Raw genomic sequence first — 18,634 nt, forward strand, 5'->3', positions numbered from 1 at the left:
TAAAAAATACATGTTTTTAAAGTTGTTTCTATATCCAGTTGTATGCCTGGATTCCACAAAATCCTCAGGATCATAAGGAAGTGAAAAACAAATACAGTTGACCCTTGAACAACATGGAGGTTGGGGTGCTGGCCCCTCACGTGGTCAAAAATCTACATATAATTTTCAACTCCCCTATAACTTAACTTATAATAGCCTGCTGATGACCAGAAGCCTTACTGATGAGTCGATTAACACATATTTTGTTATGTTATATGTATCATATGCTATACTCTTCAATGAAGAAATCTAGAGAAAAGAAAATGTTATTAAGAAAATCATAAGGGGCTTCCCTGGTGGCGCAGTGGTTGAGAATCCGCCTGCCGATGCAGGGGACACGGGTTCGTGCCCCGGTCCGGCTGCTGAGCCTGTGCGTCCGGAGGCTGCGCTCCGCAACGGGAGAGGCCACAACAGTGAGAGGCCCGTATACCGGAAAAAAAAAAAAAAAAAAAAAAAAAAAAAAAGAAAATCATAAGGAACAGTAAGTACATATATACTACTGTTCTTTATCCATACTGTATTTATCAATACTGTAAGTTTACGTCCTCTGTTTACAAGATGAATCGTCTTTCTGTCAGTACCTACATCGATTGCCTTATAGAATGCAAAACACTGTAGATGTTTTGCATATTATTAACACTAGAACTCAAAATGAAAAGAGAATGTGAAAAAGATATTCATATTTATTTACAGGTGTAACAATCATGCACTGAGAACAGAGAAGCAGCATTATGATTGCTTTATGGTAGCCTAGTGTGATGGATATCATTGCCTCGTGGTAGATGGTAGCCTAGCCTATACACTAATGAATGAATCATTATAACATTTTTATGGCATACAGTATTACAGTAATATTCATAATATAGTATTAGAAACATTTTTTTAAAAACACTCACCTGTGATGATATGATGAGCTGATACACAGTTTCTCCAATTATGAGATGGTATAGAGTAATGTAATTCTTTGAAAGCTAAGTTATAAAACAAAACTAACACATTATTAATTTTTTATTAAATATCACTCACCTTAGACCTGTGTAAGGATAGGTGATCCACTTCAGTACAAGTCCTGCATACGATATTCTACACAGTGAATACTTAGGGGACGATGATGATATAAAACCATCTCATACAGTTCTTGCTCTAGTTATTAGATTTTTACATGAAGACACATACACAACAGATAAGTTTATTAACTGTGTAGTGTGATGATTACTTACTATTCATTAAATGGAAGTAGCTCCTCATAAATGTGTTTATTCTCATCTTCACATTCAGTAAGCTGAGGAGGAGGAGGAAGAGGAGGGCTGGTGTTGCAGCCTCGGGGTGGCAGAGGCACACTAGGTGGAACTTTACAGAAATACATCATAATTTCTGTCTGACTTTTTGCTTTTTCATTTCTCTAAAAATGTTTCTATACAGTACCAATCCTTCCACCCTTTGCTCTAGTTTCAGTGCTTGTATCATAGAAGGGTCCATGTTGTAAAAGAAGTCACAAGCAGTCTTGGATAACCAGAACCCTTCAATCAGATTGTCTAGTGTCAATTTGTTTCTGGCACTGCTTCTTTTCACGTCTTCATCCTCTTGTCTGGCTCTGGTTCAGAAACATGCATCTCCATCAAGTCATCTTCTCTTAATTCCTGTAGTGTGGTGTCTATCAGCTCTTGAATTTCTCCAAGATCTATATCTTGAAACACCATACTTTTTTTGCCATATTCACAATCTATTTCATTATTTCATTAATTGGCTCTGTCGTAAATCTTGTGAAGTCATACACAACATGTGGACAGTTTTCTGCAGCAGGAATTTATTATTTTGGGCTTGACGACTTTCATGGCTTTTTCGATAACATCGATGACATCGTCAATGGTGTAAGCTTTCCAGACTTCCATCAGGGTTCTTCCAGATCTCTCTATCAGGGTTCTCTTCATAGTGTTGACAATCCTTTCCATGGAACACCATGTGTAATGAACCTTAAAGGTCGTTGTGACCCTCTGATCTGGAGGCTGAAATAGAGACATTGTGTTTGGGGGAAAGGAGGCCACTTTGACGCCTTCATTGTTCAACTCATGGGGTTCTGGGTGGCCAGGGGCATTGCCCAATATCAAAACTGCATTTTCACATAATAGTAGAGTTGCCTATCCCTTCCTGCCTTAAGTCCTGGTCCTCCCTTCTCTTCCTTACTAATAAATGTCCTTTGTAGCATTTCTTGTTTTCTTTTTCCAGAATAGGGCACTTTCGTCTGCATTAAAAACCTGTTCAGGCAGATAACCTTTCTCCTCAATGATTTTCTTAATGGTGTGTGGGAACTCATCTGCTGCCTTGTGGTCAGCAGAAGCTACTTCTCTGGTTATCTTGACTTTTTTAAAGCCAAACCTCTTTCTAAAATTATCAAACCATCCTTTGCTGATATTAAGTTCTCCAGCTTTTCTTTTGCTTTAAGTTGTCATATAATGACTTCACTTTTTCTCGAATGATATTAGTCTATAGGTATACTATTCTTACAGCAATCCTGCACTCACATAAAAGCTGAATTTTCAGTATGAGATAAAAAGTAGTTCATAAAAAGTGCAAGGTTTTCATCCCTGCTGGTGTAGCTGCCATAGCAGCTTCATGAATTTCCTTTTCTTCTGCTGGATTCATTTGTCTTGACACGGCGGGCAACTGAGGTCTACATTACATATCAAGCAAATCAACTTTTCCTTGTAATGTTATGACTTTTCTCTGCTTCTTGGGAGCACTTCCAGCAACACTAGTGGCACTTTGTATGTGTCCCATGGTGTTATTCAAGGTTTATGGTATTGCCCTAAACATGATGAAAGATACTCGAGAACTGCAAAAGTTCACATATTACTGTGATATGCAATTTACTGGAGAGATGAACTGCACACGTAGAGATGATGAGCCTACACAGCGTCTTAAGTGGATACTCGCAACACTTGAGCTCAGCACAATGGCAACAGTAAGTGGCTACAAAATTATGACAGTAGTACAATATGTACTACAGTTAATTTTATGCAGTTAGGATTTAATACTACATCTTTATATTTGTTAACATTTCTCTGGACTGTGAGTGACACCATGTACAGTCTGTGTGTCCTTGTAGGTTTTGATAAATATTAACTTTCTATGATAGATTTACAAATATTATATGGTAGTAAAAGGTAAAATAGACTAGTGTTCACATGTATTTTATGCATTCATGACATATCTAAATTTTTCTTAAGTTTTTCAATATTTCTAGGTTATGTGGTTCAACTACAAGGTTTTTCAAGTGGCTGCAAATCTCCAAAATTTTTTCGAATATACTTCTTGAAAAAAATCCACATATAATTGGACCTACACTGTTCAAACCCCTGTTATTCAAGGGTCAACTGTAGATAATTTTAATATCCATATTTTTCAAAAGATAGGTTCACCTAAAAGTTTATTTCAACAACTTTATGTGGATATGAATAGAGCTTTTAGGAAGTTTGAATATATGAGGGAGAGGCAAAATGAGGGAATCTATTATTATCCCTTTCCTTAGGACAGCATCAAAACTTTAAATATGAACTGATCATAGTTTGAAGTCTAATTTTTATACTGACAGAAAATACTATCTATTTATATTCAACATACTCTCTATATTTGTACTTAAATTATTAAAAGAAAAGAAAAACAGGAAAAGCAAAGCAGGAAAAGCAAATCCATACATGTTATGCTTTGATTATCCGCAAGCTCTGAGGAGGGGACACTTTTATGCCATTATACATTATGGTGGAGATGAAGAGAAAAGGTTGAATCCTGAAGAATTCTAAAGATGTCATTAGAAACAGACAGCTAGCAATTAAGATTTTTGAGTTCCTCAACATCTTTAATATGTACTTTATAAGTGCTTTAATGATTAATTATTATCATAAATAATAAGAATTCTGGATCTTCTTATACAAGAGTATATTCCAATGAATATAAAATTTTCTTTTTGTAGCAAAATCATTTTTATGAAAAATATTTCTTCTTTGAACCCTAATACAAAACTCAAAGGAAGCAGAGCAACCGCTGATGCTGAACAAGATTGAGTTGGTTGAAGGCACACTAATGGTTTCACCAATATTTTTCTAAATATTGTTAGATTCTTTGGTTCTTAATCAATAATGAAATATTGGTTGTATATTAAATATTGATGTATGTTTCATTTTGTTTCCATTGGAAGAGAGAATTAGGAAACATGTCTTGGAAAGACATTACATCTATTAAGTTATAGATAGATAGATAGATAGATAGATAGATAGGAAGAATCAAATGGTTTTTAGGAGTTGTTTAATTTCACTAATCTTTTACCAATGATATTTTCCTTAAGTTATAAGATATTTCAAATGAATATATATAGCAGTTTAAAATGCTTTACTATAATCTTATTTAATGAACTAACCCATAAGTATTGGCTTTCAACATGGAAAGCACAGCTTACATATGTGACTTTAACTTCTTGAATATAGTATAGGTACGCATGCATATGTTTGTGTGTATACAATCTAAAGGGAAAATTTTGTTTAATCTTCCTTTTTCTTTTTTGGTAAACTTTATGTAACTATAAGATATGAACCTACCGTTAGGAGTGCACATTCAGATAGAGTATGAAGGTCTGTTGCTTTGTGTTCTCAATGGCTAACTGATGATTGTGATCAGGTTGGTTGCAAATGTCCATTAGAGATTTTTCAGTCTTAAAATGAGAGAGGTTACTGTGATACATGTTTATGGCCATTGAAATACCTTAGGTTTATCTGGAATCAATAATAACCAAAAGAAATTCATATGAATAAGGGAGATGACATTTCTGGACATTCCCGGGACTCTAAACAAAAATGAAGAATAGAACTAGATTTTTTTTCTCTTTCTTTTGCCTTTGACTACACCTCACTTATACAGGGACAAATTTTCCCAATTTGAATTGTGTATTAGTTTTCTATTTGCTGCTGTAACAATTTGCCACAAACATGGTGGCTTACCACAAGAACTATATTATCTAACAGTTCTGTAGGTCAGAAAGTTCAACATGAGCGCCCCTGTGCTAAAATCAAGGTGCTGGCAGGGCTGCATCTCTTTCTGGAAGCTCTAAGGGAGAATTGCTTGCCTTGCCTTTTCCAGCTTCTCCAGGCCAACGACATTCCTTGTCTCATGGTTTTCTTCCTCTGTCTTCACAGCCAGCAGTGTTGCAGCTCTCTGTGGCTTCTTTAGTACATAGTCACATTTCTTTCTCTGACTCTCCCACTTTTAAGGTATCTTGTGATTATATTTGGCTCACCTTGATGGTCCCAATTTGATCTCCTGATCTTAAAATCAGCTGATTATCACTCTTAACTTCATCTGCAACCTTAATTCACCTTTGCCAGGCAACCTAGCATACTCATAGGTTCTGAGGATTAGGATGCAGACCTCTTTAGGAGTCATGGTTCTGCCTACTACAAGTAAGTTTGGAGTTTGTTGTCAAGAGAAAAGGTGATCTCTGCTAAACCATTCAGGAAATTCATTTCTCCCTTTCAAAGTTCCAATAGCACTCTTAGATTTAGGTCGCTCCATGATTGATTTTCTTTAGCACAGAAACTTTTGCTATAATACATAACATTGATTTATTTCAGAAATCTTTTAATTGTGTAGCAGTGGTGGGGGAGATATTGTAAAGCTGATTTCAATCCGTAGGATTAAGCTATTCAAAGTAAAATTAGATATGAATGAATGAATTGGGTGTAGTTTAAGAGGCTAAACACATCTAAATATGTTTTTGCTTTCTTTGCTTGTAATTACCTCAAAGATAGAAACTATCTTATTCACCTCTGTCTACGCATGGATTTACAAGCACATCATGAATCCTAATAATTGTGTGCTTAATAAATGAAAGCAGCTTTTAAATTATTTGAATAAATGCTTTGAAATCAACAATTAAATACTAGAATGTTAAGGCCTGTGGTTTTTCTAAAAAATAAAACAGGGGTCAGTTTGTATCTTTTAATTTCTACCACTTTTTGTTTTTAATACAACTGCTAGAATTTTCAAAATCAGAAATAATGAAATAATAAATTTTAAAAGCCCATGAATTCCTGTGGGTGTAGGATAATCATTTAATTATTAGTTTTTGTTCATTTAAAGAATGTTGTAAAATATGCCTTTATATAAATAGGGCAAATGAGGTCTTAAAAATAAATGTATGACAATAGTGAGTAATCAAATAGCACTCTTTGTTGCATTACAGAATAAATTAAGAAAGAGAAATGTTCCTCTATTCGTTTCAATTAATTTTTATTTTAGTGCCTATTTTTGCAGAGAATAGCAATATACTTTCATAGGATACTATTCTGTGGACTCATGGAATGTTAATATTATGCTGAATAAAATATGTAACTTGTGTTTCACTTAACTTAGACACTCCTAGTGCCTCCCATAGTATTTGGTAACCAACAGTGTCTCAGAACTGTATTTGAATGAACAAAGGGAAGACAGTAGTAAATTTTCTAAGTGCTTGAAAAATTATATGTCCAAGTCCCTTTTTCAATTTCCTCTATTTGCTCAGATACTTCTGGTATAGATCTGAGGCCATTTTTGGATGTTGTCTCATATCAAATTACATCCCGAATAATCAGAAGAAACCATAAAACAAGCAGAAGATAAGAAAAAGGATCCTAAAAATATTTTTCGAAATAAAAATTTCATTCGTTTTATATATAATTTTCTTCATCTGTCAAGGAAAAATGATGCTATCCATATAAAATTGTTACAAGGAAAAATAATGGTCAAATAGGTATACACTAGAAGTACTTGAAATACTTAATGAATAATATGAGTGTATTATACAAACTTGAACATTTTATACCAGAAAGTTGGCTTGTTTTTATCCCCAGCAATTAAGAACAGTGTGTATTTTAATATGATTTTAGGGTTGTTCAGCCAATATCAGGGTTTCATGCTTGATGTGTCTATGACATCTTGATTGAAACATAGATCTCTTTGTCCTTAACAATGTTCCTTTGTTGGGAACACACATGCACACACAGCAAATTACAAGTATATTTTAGTCAAGGAGAGAAGGACACACACTTCACAGAAGCACATTGGTCGTAGAGTGTAGGAGCGGAGGCAGCATCTTTTCCTGCTTCTCCGGTACCCAGACTATGTAACAGAGAGGTGGAAGGTAACATAGCTGGTGATGCACGTGAAAGTTGCAGTCTTGATAGCTGTGGAAGAGCTAATTGTGTGCCCGCCACATTCCTTTTTCACTTGGGCCTTTCAGTACTATTAAGGAATAATTTATGAAAACAACCTCTATGCTTAATGGCTTTATTTAAGAGAAGGATTACAGATACTGGGCACTCCTGGCTTTGAAACCAAAATTAACATTGGTGAGACTCCATCCTCATCTGGGGCAAAAAGAAGATTAAATGACCTACTGGCCCTTCATACTACCGATCTGCCTCTAGGTTACCAAAGTACTGGAACTGCCATTTGCCTGCTGAAGCTATTTGGGGCCCATGATTCTGATGAAGTTGCAATAAGTGAGTAGACTGGTCTGCCCTGTGACCTGGAGGCTTCAGAGTTCCTCAGTTCTGCACTGGTGAATTCAGGCATCACAAGCCTTTCCATAGGCTTGACACCTCCAAAGGAACAAGCAAACACGTTTAACTTTACAAAGGAGAGACAAGATTTTGCATAGGAATATCCTTAATAAAATCATTGAGTAAACTATGAGTTAAGAATAAATACCTGCATTTATATATGAAAACCAAGAAAAAACGTGAGAGACAGCACTTAGCAGAACCATTGCCACCATCTCTAATGAATGCTTTCAGTCTTCCTGTTTCCAATCCCTTGTTCCACTTAGTGTAACTGTTACTTGGCACACTTTAAAGCTTATTCTGAAATTGTCAGGTATTGATCAATGATGGCAGAACTGGTTTATTGCTCACTACTTCAAAAACTGCTCTATTTACCTCATATCCTCAAATCATTTTAGTCAGTCTTGGAGTCATAGCCCTCATTGTACATGAAGTCTTTGCAAAGTTTTCCCAAGGCTTATATATAGTATTTGTTCTGTAAATAGAGTTGAATCACTTGTTGACAATAAGTTCTGGGCACTTTGTGAAGTGTTTTAAAAAATTAATTGATTTATTTCCCATATTCATCCTGTGAAGTGACATAATTATACCCATTTTACAGGTGAAAAACATGGCTTAAGAAAGTGAAATGATTTACCAAAGATCATATAATGACAGAGCCAGAATTTAAGTCTGTGTACGTCTGACTCCAAATCCCATACTCATAAGCATTGTGTTACAGTGCCAAATAAATTGGTGATCCCTATTCTTAGCTTCAGAGAGAGAGTTTCTATCCTTCTTTGATTGTTTTCTCCCCGATTTAGTGGCGCAGTCCTGTGAACCCACCCATTTCTACTCATATTAACCCACAGACCTCTTGTAGATGAAGTCATTTTTATTTCATGGGTTTTTCTGGTTTTTAAACACCAGTGTCCGTTCTGTTGTTTCATCTGAATCCATAGATAAACCTTAATGATTTCTGATTCTCTGTCCTTTGTTCATTTATTTCCAGTCAGAATATGGTTTCCAGTCACAGTAACTGTTCCTTCATCATCCATCTCTCTTTCTTCATCTCACAACACACTTGCCCACATTAAAGATCTACGCTAAAAATTAACTTCCTAGCATGCTTCCCTCTTTTCTCTCTCAGTTAAGTTTCAAAACGCTTTAAGAAATCAATATGATCAAACATAAACTTTCTTAACATGTACAACTATTTTCATTCTTAATGTAGTATGAAACTTCAGTGGCATACAATATTGTCCTGACTCTTTCCCTCTTTTTAGGGTAGAATTTGTTAGAATTCTTGCTTCAGGTAAAACATTCCTTTTATTGTCACCTCCAAATAGATATTTATCTGCTTAAGTACTTCCCAGATAAAACTGTGCAGGAATATTTCAAATGGCCAAATGCATAATTATCCATGGTTATTTTTGCCCCTCTTACCTCAAATGATTTAATCTGCTGTAATAAACATAAATCATATATTATTGCATTAGAAAAGAGCCTAATCATTTTATATATTTTATGGCTATGGTTATAAAAATTATAACTGTGAACATTAGCATTTCATTTTCACAAAGCAGCTGCCAGTTTATGATCCCTTAGGATTTTATTAAATTTGTGAGTAGAGCTGAAAATCATCATGCTTACTCAGATCCATTCCCTGTCATCATACATCAGAACCCACTCTTTCTAAAATGAAACCATCAGTGGCAACTGTATTTAGGAACAAACCTGTATCCTGTCCTATGGTACTGGCCTCACTTATCATATTTTGCCTCTTTTTTTGGTTCCTTTCATTCCATAAGCCCCCTTGGGGCCAGAATATGGCCATTCTCCACTCCATTATTTATTATACGCTCTTTGTGTTATGTTCGATTTTTAAATGAATTCTACTTAAGATTCTTAATTTATTCTTCTGATATTTTCCCCAAGACTACATAGGGCTCAAGAACAAAAAACAGAATAAAAGGCTTCTAAAAGTGATTCTTTTTTCCTCTCCTCCTCCACTCCCAATGCTCCACCCGCCACCCAAACACTTCCATTTACACAGAGAAAGACAACAAAGTTCAAGAGGAGGAAATGAACTGCCTAAAAGTTTTGTTAGTTATCTTTCCTTCCCTTGCTCATGCCTAGCTGGTGGAGAACGTCCAAGCCATTGTCTGGAGCTCATAGGCAGGTGAGGGAATAGGAACGCACTGTCGGAATTCCACATCGGAAGTGGTCAGTGAAGCTGGTCCTGGGGCTGGCTTGCTGCAGGTCATGTAGCCTAATTTATGAAACGGAAATCAGGAACTTCAACTATTGGACCCGTCGCGTCAGTACACGCTCAGCTTGTGTGCAGGGAGAGGTCTTGTATCCCTTCTTCTGTCTGTGAGGCACTTCCATCCTCTTTCGTGTAGCATATATATGCCTATCATATTGTTTGGTTTTTATTTAATATTATATTATTTAATATTATAGATATACTTATCTCTTTATATAGGACCAAAGTTCCATAGTATGCTTGATATTTCAGCTAATGCATAGCTAAGCCATTCTTAATACCTCAGGCAGTTTATAAGGTAAACTAATACTATCTATATCTATCTATACCTATCTGGTTAGCTGTCGCTCTGCATATGTATATTTGCACACAAACACATGTGTGTACGTCTGTGTGTGCACATATACAGTTGCACATGCAACATTGAAAAAGCTGCACCCAGTCAGTTTTTGTGAGTTTCTTTGTTTTGGGGCTTGTTGAATCAAAATTGGTGCCTCAAAATAATTTTTTCTAAAAAACTGATGTAATAAAAATCTTGGTTTCCAGATAGATTTGGATGATCCCAAATTAGAAACAATATTCTCACAGCACTTCTGAGCAGGAAGTGGAATCATAGCAAAAATTGTTGCTTTTAGAGAAAAGCAAGAGGCTCAAGGAACAGAGAATATTTCCCCCATACACCTGTGTTTCATTCTTAAAGTATTCTAAATCCTTGTTTTTCTCAAAAAGTGCATATTATTGTGGAAACAAAATTTGTATTCATATATTTTACTCATAGATATGCAAATATTTATTAATAATTAGTCTCCATTTTCTTTATATACATTTTTCTATGTTTGTACATTGTGACAGTATATGTATTAGATGGTAAAAACCTAAGTCCAGAACCCGACTGATTGGCTTTTTAAAAAATGTAAACTCTTTGAGCAAAATAAGGTTCTCAATATTTTCTCTAAGGTAAACAGAGATACAATCTTTTTTTATTTTTATTTTATTTTATTTCATTTTTTAACATCTTTATTGGAGTATAACTGTTTTACAATAGTGTGTTAGTTTCTCCTTTACAACAAAGTGAATCAGTTATACGTATACATATGTTCCCATACAGAGATACAATCTTAAAGGTATCTTGTGAAATAATTATTTTCTTTCTTTTTTCTTTAATTTAGCCAAGCATCAAGCCAAGTGGATATTCAATTGATTAAATAATCATAGAAGCTACAGGTTCTGAGTGCTATAGAGCCATGCAGATAATGAAGTCCAAATATCTTATAATTGAATTATATCAATACTTCAGTTTCTATAAGCATTCCTGCTCTAAGGGTAGCCAAAGCCAAACTTAATATCCAGTGAGAGGATATTGTCTTAAAAACTCTTCACTTTTATTAGGAATATTGAAAAATTATTTTTGGTGAAAACCAATGTAAGTAGCATACATTACATGGATGGCTTGATTTATGTATTACTGTATTTTTGGAGTTGAAGTCCATAACCAAGATTCCTTCCATTAAAATGTTTCAAAACTATGTGACTAAAAGATTCAAATGGCTAGGGGTTAAGTGATTTGTTTTAATTCCATGGCTATGTAGTAGTTTTGACAGACCATTCTAAGAATTTTAAATCTTTCAAGTGTTTGTTTGAACTATCACCATGTAGCCTGCCAGTCTTCACAGCTGGCTGTAAGCATAACTTGAGCAGAATTGCTAGGATTTTGCAATCATCAACTGAATTAAGTTATAGAATAGGTCTTTATTGAAATCATGAAGGATTCATGTGAAGATAATTGAGTCATCTCTGGTATTTTATCTCTATTTTATCTGATGTTAATAAACATATAATTTCCTTTTAGGAGAAAAGGAAATAAAGGAATCATAAAGATATAACTGAGAGAGAAAATTTTTTGGTAGTTTTAATTTCTACATATGCCATTTTTTTTACATAGAGGTTAAATTGCATGTTATTCCTTCAGAAATTGGTCACAGCATATTAATGCCACACATTGTTCAGTGCTTAAAATGTGCAGAGCAAGTTCACAAGCTTTTTATTCTCGAAATGCCTCTTTAAGGTTGGTGGCTGTGGATCATTATGGCTGTTTAACACTTTAAAGGACTGTATCTCATTACATGTCATGTCCCATGACTGTGTGGACTCTTCTCAAGGGAATTTCAACAATTTCTCATGACGTAGGCACTAAACCCACCCATTCATTTGACAACCCAATGAATACATAAGAGCAGTGAATGGACTTACCTCACATCACCAATAAGGGATAGATGGGAAATCCAACACTGGACACAACAAGGGCAACTACTCCAAGAAAGACAACCTTCCTTCCACCAGAAAATACCAATATTCCTTATCCCCTCTCACGTAAAACACTGATATATACAGAAGTTTTGTCATCAAAATGGACACATGTAAGAATGAACAATACCATAGTTGAACTAATTTTTCAAGCTGCTTTTGGAATGTAGATGTCAATAAAAAATAATAAACATCAATAATGGTATGTGTCTATATGGAAGGAAAACATCTAGGTACTGCTGGCAGATTCCTAATGGTAACTAGAGATGCTTAGCTGACTTTCTGTTATAAGCCATGTTTCAAAACCAAACAAATACTACATGATGATTAACATTTTTGAAATGTTTTATACCTGTTTTTATTGGGGGGGAATCTCATTAGATAAAAAATGAACTTCCTATGACTCATTAAATCAGTAGCACTACTATAAATCATAAACCTGTTATAAGGAAATAGTTTAATATAAAAACAGCAGGCCCAGCTGTTTAAATATCATATGGCATATGGGGCTCAGTAACTGGACTCAAATGCTATCTGCTAAGTCATTTACACTTGTGTTTGAGTGCTATACTTCTATGGGGAAGGACAAAGTCATTCTTGAATTGCTGCTAGACTGAATAAGATTCTCTTAACTTCAGGTGACTGTCTCACCATTTAACACCTACTTGTTGAATTCAGTAGGTTTCCTTTGAAGTAGAATCTGATATATGCTTATTCTGGCATATCTCACTGTGCCAATTATTATGTGCTTTATTTGGCTTTGAATTTCAGCCTAACATTTGCTTTACATTTTTTGTTTGTACTTTTTGTTTCTTATTACCTAAGGTGTCTACCTTAAAACATTTTTCACTTAGAATGTAATCTTGTCATGTTAGTAACCTCTGTAACTATCTGTGGTTGAGAGTGGGATGGGGAGAAAAGGAAAACAAAGCCAAATGATTTAGTTTTCAAGTAGCTATAATAAAAAAGCAAGTCCCTATAATAAAAGCTGAAGTGCTGTACCCCAGTATTTAGGATGTGTGAAAACTACTAACAGAGCCAGAAAGAAGTCGAGAACCATATTCCATGATGTTGATGGTGAGTAATTCATATACAGTAGAATGTGTCCCCGTATGGCTATGTTGCCTGCACATGGATTCACTAAAATAACTCTTTATCAGAATTATCTACCTGTTTTCATTTTATTTAAATTCAGACTTCTAAGCATCACTCCAGACTTCCTGATATGATCCAGAAATCTCTATATGTTTATTTCCTCAGTGAATTCTTACTTAGCCAGATCAGCATCAGCTTTTGGAAATTATTACACAGGTTGTTGGGGGTTGGAGGCGAAAGCAAAGAAGGAGGAAAATACCTTTATTTGAGCCTCTACGCTGTAATGAACATATGCTAGGTGAGGAATTTACCCCTAGCAATATCACCTAGTCCCCAAAAGTTGTGTTTTGACGCATGCCATCAGATTCATTCATGACCTTCTGCCCTCCTCTGTGCCAGGAAGTGGAGGGGGAAGTGCAGGCTTCATAATCCGGGCTCCTGTGGGAAGGAGGAGGGAAAGAACCAGCCTCTTTCTCTCCTGTTGCCTTGTGTAGCCTCTCTGGATGCGGCCGCATCTGGATCACCTCCAGGGCTCCAGCTTCTTCTGGGTAGACCCAGTGTTTGCAGCTTTTGGTAGGTGACCCCAGCTCCTAAACCCTGGTAATTCTGCCTCCCCCAGGTGTTTCTTTAGTTTGGGGGAGAGCGTGGTTTCTCAGGCTACTCATCTGTAGGTTTCTCAGGTTTTCTTCATCTGTGTAACCAATTCCCTGGACTTAATTCCATTCTGTTTTCCTGGATGGATCCTGACTGATACAATCTCAAACATCACCTTGAAGTTTCCACAAGGATATAGTAAAACCGATGAGGTATGCCAGTCTCCCTCACATTAAATATCAAATGTGATGGCTTCAGACACCCTAATGCCTCTACAGAAAATTAACCGTGAATGATTGCTTACTCAAAGGAATTGAAAGAAAAAGTACTAGGGAAGTTGGTTGGAACCATAGAAATTACAGACCCTATCAGAGAGCAAAATATGCACCAGACCTCCTGAGAAACTTCACTAAAACTAGACATGCATCCAATTTAAACACAGTGTGGCAAGTGTACACTATCATTTTGCTGATTGAACAGGAAAACAACAGCAAACATATTGAAGAGTAAGTAAACAAGTGTCTTAATTGAAGATACTTTGTAAGACTTTATTAGAATGAAAAGTAGTTTTAGCATAAGATCGGAGGAAAATGAACCTCTCAGTTGAGACCCCATCCCTTTCCTGTTATAAACAGTCACCTATTAAGTTCTCCACCGTTGTCTCCTTTGTTTCTGTTGCGTTAGTTGAGGTAATGCCTCATTATTCCTCAGACCCATCTCTTTACTTGTTTTAGATCCTACCTGCTTCTTGGCAACCTTACACTTTTTCTAAATTACAAGTATGCCCCCTGCTATCTTAGCACCCCCCAGACCTGTCCATCTGAGTTAAGTTACAGCATCACATTCATCCCCGAAGTTCCTGAAGGTGTTGTCTGTATGTACTCTCTCCACCCGTCTCCTCCTCCCACTTACTCCACACCCTCTGCAATCTTCATTCCGCTGAAACCATCCTTACTAAGGTCACCTGGGACCTCTACGCTACTGAATCGAATAGACATTCTCAGAATTCAATTTTCATGGCCTCTCAACAGATTTTGACCTTTTTATTGACTTTCAGCACATTTTCTTCCCTTAACTTCTATGTCACCACGGTCTGCTGCCTTCCTTCTTACCCATTGCCCACTGCAGGCTCATGTACCTTACTCAGCCCTTACAGGATGTGCTTTCTCAAGGCTTAGCTTTCAAACCTCCTTCTCTTTTAACTGGGTGTTCTCTCCCTGAGGACTTGTAGACCTCAGTACAATCTTCATTCCAACTGTAGACTGCATGGGCTTGATTTCCGAATATCTAACTTCAAAGCTGACTGTGCTTTGAGCTCCAGACTGGAGGTCACGATGGCATAGAAAACCCAGCATTCTGCCTTCTCCCTGCACTGGCATAAGTCCCCTTCAGTGTTTCCAGCCCAGTGAGTGATACCTCCCCGCGCACGTCCAGTTTCACGAGACATAACCTCTCCCTCTCCCTAATCGCACATAGCCAATCCATCATTAGGATGTGTTGATTTTACCTCTTACTTCTTTACTCCATACCTAAGGCCACTCTTAGATGTGTCCTATACTGCAGATAAAGCACAAATTTGTATGTCATCTGCCCACTTTAAGAATCTGATGACTTCTGTGTCCTCTTCCCTTACAGCAATGGAAGCCATTAAAGTAGACAACCTGGCCAAGGAAGCCCACGTTGTCTGGTTCTCTCAAGCTTAATGATCCATGATTTCCTCCTCCTTCTCTGCCCATCTGTTTCTTCACACACTCAGTTCTGTGATCAGGCCAGAGTTCATCTGCCATAGCCCTTTGTCCATGCTCTTGTTTGTCCCTGGATTGGTACTTACCACTTGCCTATATTAACTCATGATTTAATCCACCTCCAATACTACGTCTTTGGGAAAACAGTTCTTCTTTCCTTCTTCCCAGTGGAGTTGTCTTCTCTTTCCTGTATCTCTTATTGAATCATATTTGTTTCCTTTAGACCACTTATCAGTGATTATATATTCCTTAGTGAGATTATTTGTTTCATATATCTTTACTCCAAAAGCCTCTAAGTTTCATATGAACTAATTGCTTATCTGGTTTTGTTCAACATCATATCTCACTTTATACTTGTTGTGTTAAATTATATACTTCATTTTGTGCACCTTCCTGATTGCACATTTTATGTATGATAAAATGTTGATTTTTTGAAGAAAAATATTTTTAAAGAAAAATTTATAACATGTTAGAGCTTCAGTGGATCTTAGATTAAATTTAAGACCCATTGAAGTTAGAACACTACATGTATCTATAAATTTGGGGGGAATTATTATTTGACTTGGTCAGATTATACAAGCAAGAGCCTGTGTATACTCTCTCTGTAGACTAACACATATAATAGTCTCCATATTCTGTTATGGTAAATTTTAACCTTACATCTGGGGTTTAAAAAAAAAGAGGGCCACTCAACTGAGTTCAGTCAAGAATCATAGTCTATTTGCCCCACAAAACAGTGGCTTGCACAGTATATATTTTAGTACTTATGAATTTATGACCAACATTCAAAGAATTGGGAAATTTCACATTAAAAAAAATCCAGATGGCTTTGTGTTAAAAAAAATTTTTTCGAGATGAGCCAAAACTGTAATCCTATTCCCAGATGATAAGAATCTGTTCCCTCTTCAGTGGAGCCTGGAACATTCAGCCCTCTTCAGTCCCAAATCTCCTGTCACTCCCTGTCACTGAGAGTAAGTGTCAGTTTCTATTCAGCATTGTGGTGGAGTTGTTGGTATAGATACTATTTTGGTTTTGGGGGTTTTTTTTACAGGCAGGGTTTTGGATCATTTGTTAACTTATTTTGTTACAATAGGAATTTTCGTTGTGATCACTACCCTGAACTTTCTTTTGTGCCAAATCTGCCACTTGTATTAATTATGACTCTTATTGTTCTGCCTTTGGAGAAAACCATCTATTTATACATTTTGGATAAATCATTTCATCCAGGAAATTAGATTAACAACTTGGAACTGAAAAACAATCCATTTATTTAGAAGTCTGTCTTTTCAATGTGCTGTAGAGAATGAGTATTAAAAAGTTTAAGCCTTCTTCAAAAATTTTCTCAAACTATATCCTTATCATGGCAGCTGTTTCTTTCTAAAGAAACATTAAAAAACAATGTTCTCCAGAGCTACTTGATTTAGTGAGAAGCTTTTGTCTTTTCTGCAGAGAGCTGAGCTCAAGTCTTCTATTCAGTTCTTAATCTTACAGCATTTATTCTTTCAAGACTTTCCAATTTGCCAGTTCATTGGATTTTGTTTATCACCTTTTCCACAAAAGCCCATTTGTTCATTGACAGTTGCATTCTACGTTAAATCCAAAGTTGGGCTGATTAATGAATATTCAGACTGGCCCCAAGGGTTCTTGTTAGCTTGATAGTTCTATCACATGAACCATATGTAAAATCTATCTTCAAGTTAAATGCGGCTGCTTTTACTATGTCAGAGATTATTTATTAGTCTATCCTCTATTAGTCCTGATTGACAGGAAATTTTTGATCAAGAGGACCTTCTCATCTCTGACTGCTTATACATCAAACATTCTTTTTCTGTGGATTTGACATATGAATGGTTTTATAGCATTGCTATTTGCTTCATGTTCCTTATATAGTTTGGTACAAAATAAATGAAACCAAGCTGGACAAAGGTCTTATTTTATAGGATAGTTTTACAAAAGAACAATTCTGCATTTACAAAAGGTACTTTGGATGTCTAATTATTGGGCCAAGATACACAGCATGCTCTTGTTCATGTTGTAGCAAATATCATAAAATTAACAACTCTTAAAGGGCTTTCTTGGTTCCTCTTCTATGTCCATTGTAAAGGTCATCCATTATAAAAACAGAAGCCGATTTCATGCTGTCTGAATCAAGGCATGAGAAGAAAATTAAGGTAAACTTTGGTCTTACTGTAAAACAGATTTTGCTTTCAACTTCATTTTGTTTTCCACACAATATTTACTAACCTTTCAACTGAGCTTCTGTCTATTCCTCTCTCAACTTGGATGTCAAAGAACAAACTCAAACTTAACGTGTCTCCAACACAACTCTTGATTTTCCCCTAAACCTGCTTCTACACCAGTCTTGAACATCTCTATAAATGGCATGAGTATTTACACAGTTTGTTCAGACCAAAAATTTATTAGACAAAGACCTTTTAGACTCCTTTCTTTTTATTAGTTCATCAAAAAGTACGTTCAGTATATATCAAATATTTAACAATTCTCTCCAAATTTTCTGTTGTACACTGATTGTATGTATCCCTCCCTCCCAAATTCATACATGAAGCCCTAACCCTTAATGTGATGATACTTAAAGGTGAGGCTTGTAGGGGGTAATCAGGGTTAGATTGGGTTATAAGGACAGGGCCCTCGTGATGGGATTAGCGGCTTTATGAGGAGAAGAAGAGAGAGATCTGTCTCTCTGAAACATGAGGATGCAGTTAGAGCCATCCATCCACCTGTAAGCCAGGAAGAGAACTCTCATTAGAACCCAACCATACTGGGCCCCTGATCCAGATTTCGAGTCAATGAACTTTGGGGAAATACATTTCTGTTGTTTAAACAAACCCAGTCTATGATATTTTTTAATGGCAACTTGAGCAGACTGAGATATCTTCCCTTAATGCTCTAGTCTAATTCTCTACCATCTCTCACTTAGAACACTGCAGTGACTTCCTGAATTACCTTCCTGCTTCCTTTTCACCTTTTGCTGTCAGTATTTCAAGGATCAGTCAGATGAT

General features: G+C 36.1%; 1 protein-coding gene across 1 annotated transcript in view; it reads left to right on the forward strand.

Moving 5' to 3' along the window:
- Window positions 1–18,634, forward strand: part of GPC5 (glypican 5) — a 1,397,564-nt gene that overhangs the window by 546,955 nt on the left and 831,975 nt on the right. The gene's annotated exons all lie outside the window — the stretch shown is intronic.

This window comes from Physeter macrocephalus, chromosome 13 (assembly GCF_002837175.3).
Source record: "Physeter macrocephalus isolate SW-GA chromosome 13, ASM283717v5, whole genome shotgun sequence".
In the NCBI taxonomy this organism is placed as follows: domain Eukaryota; kingdom Metazoa; phylum Chordata; class Mammalia; order Artiodactyla; family Physeteridae; genus Physeter; species Physeter macrocephalus.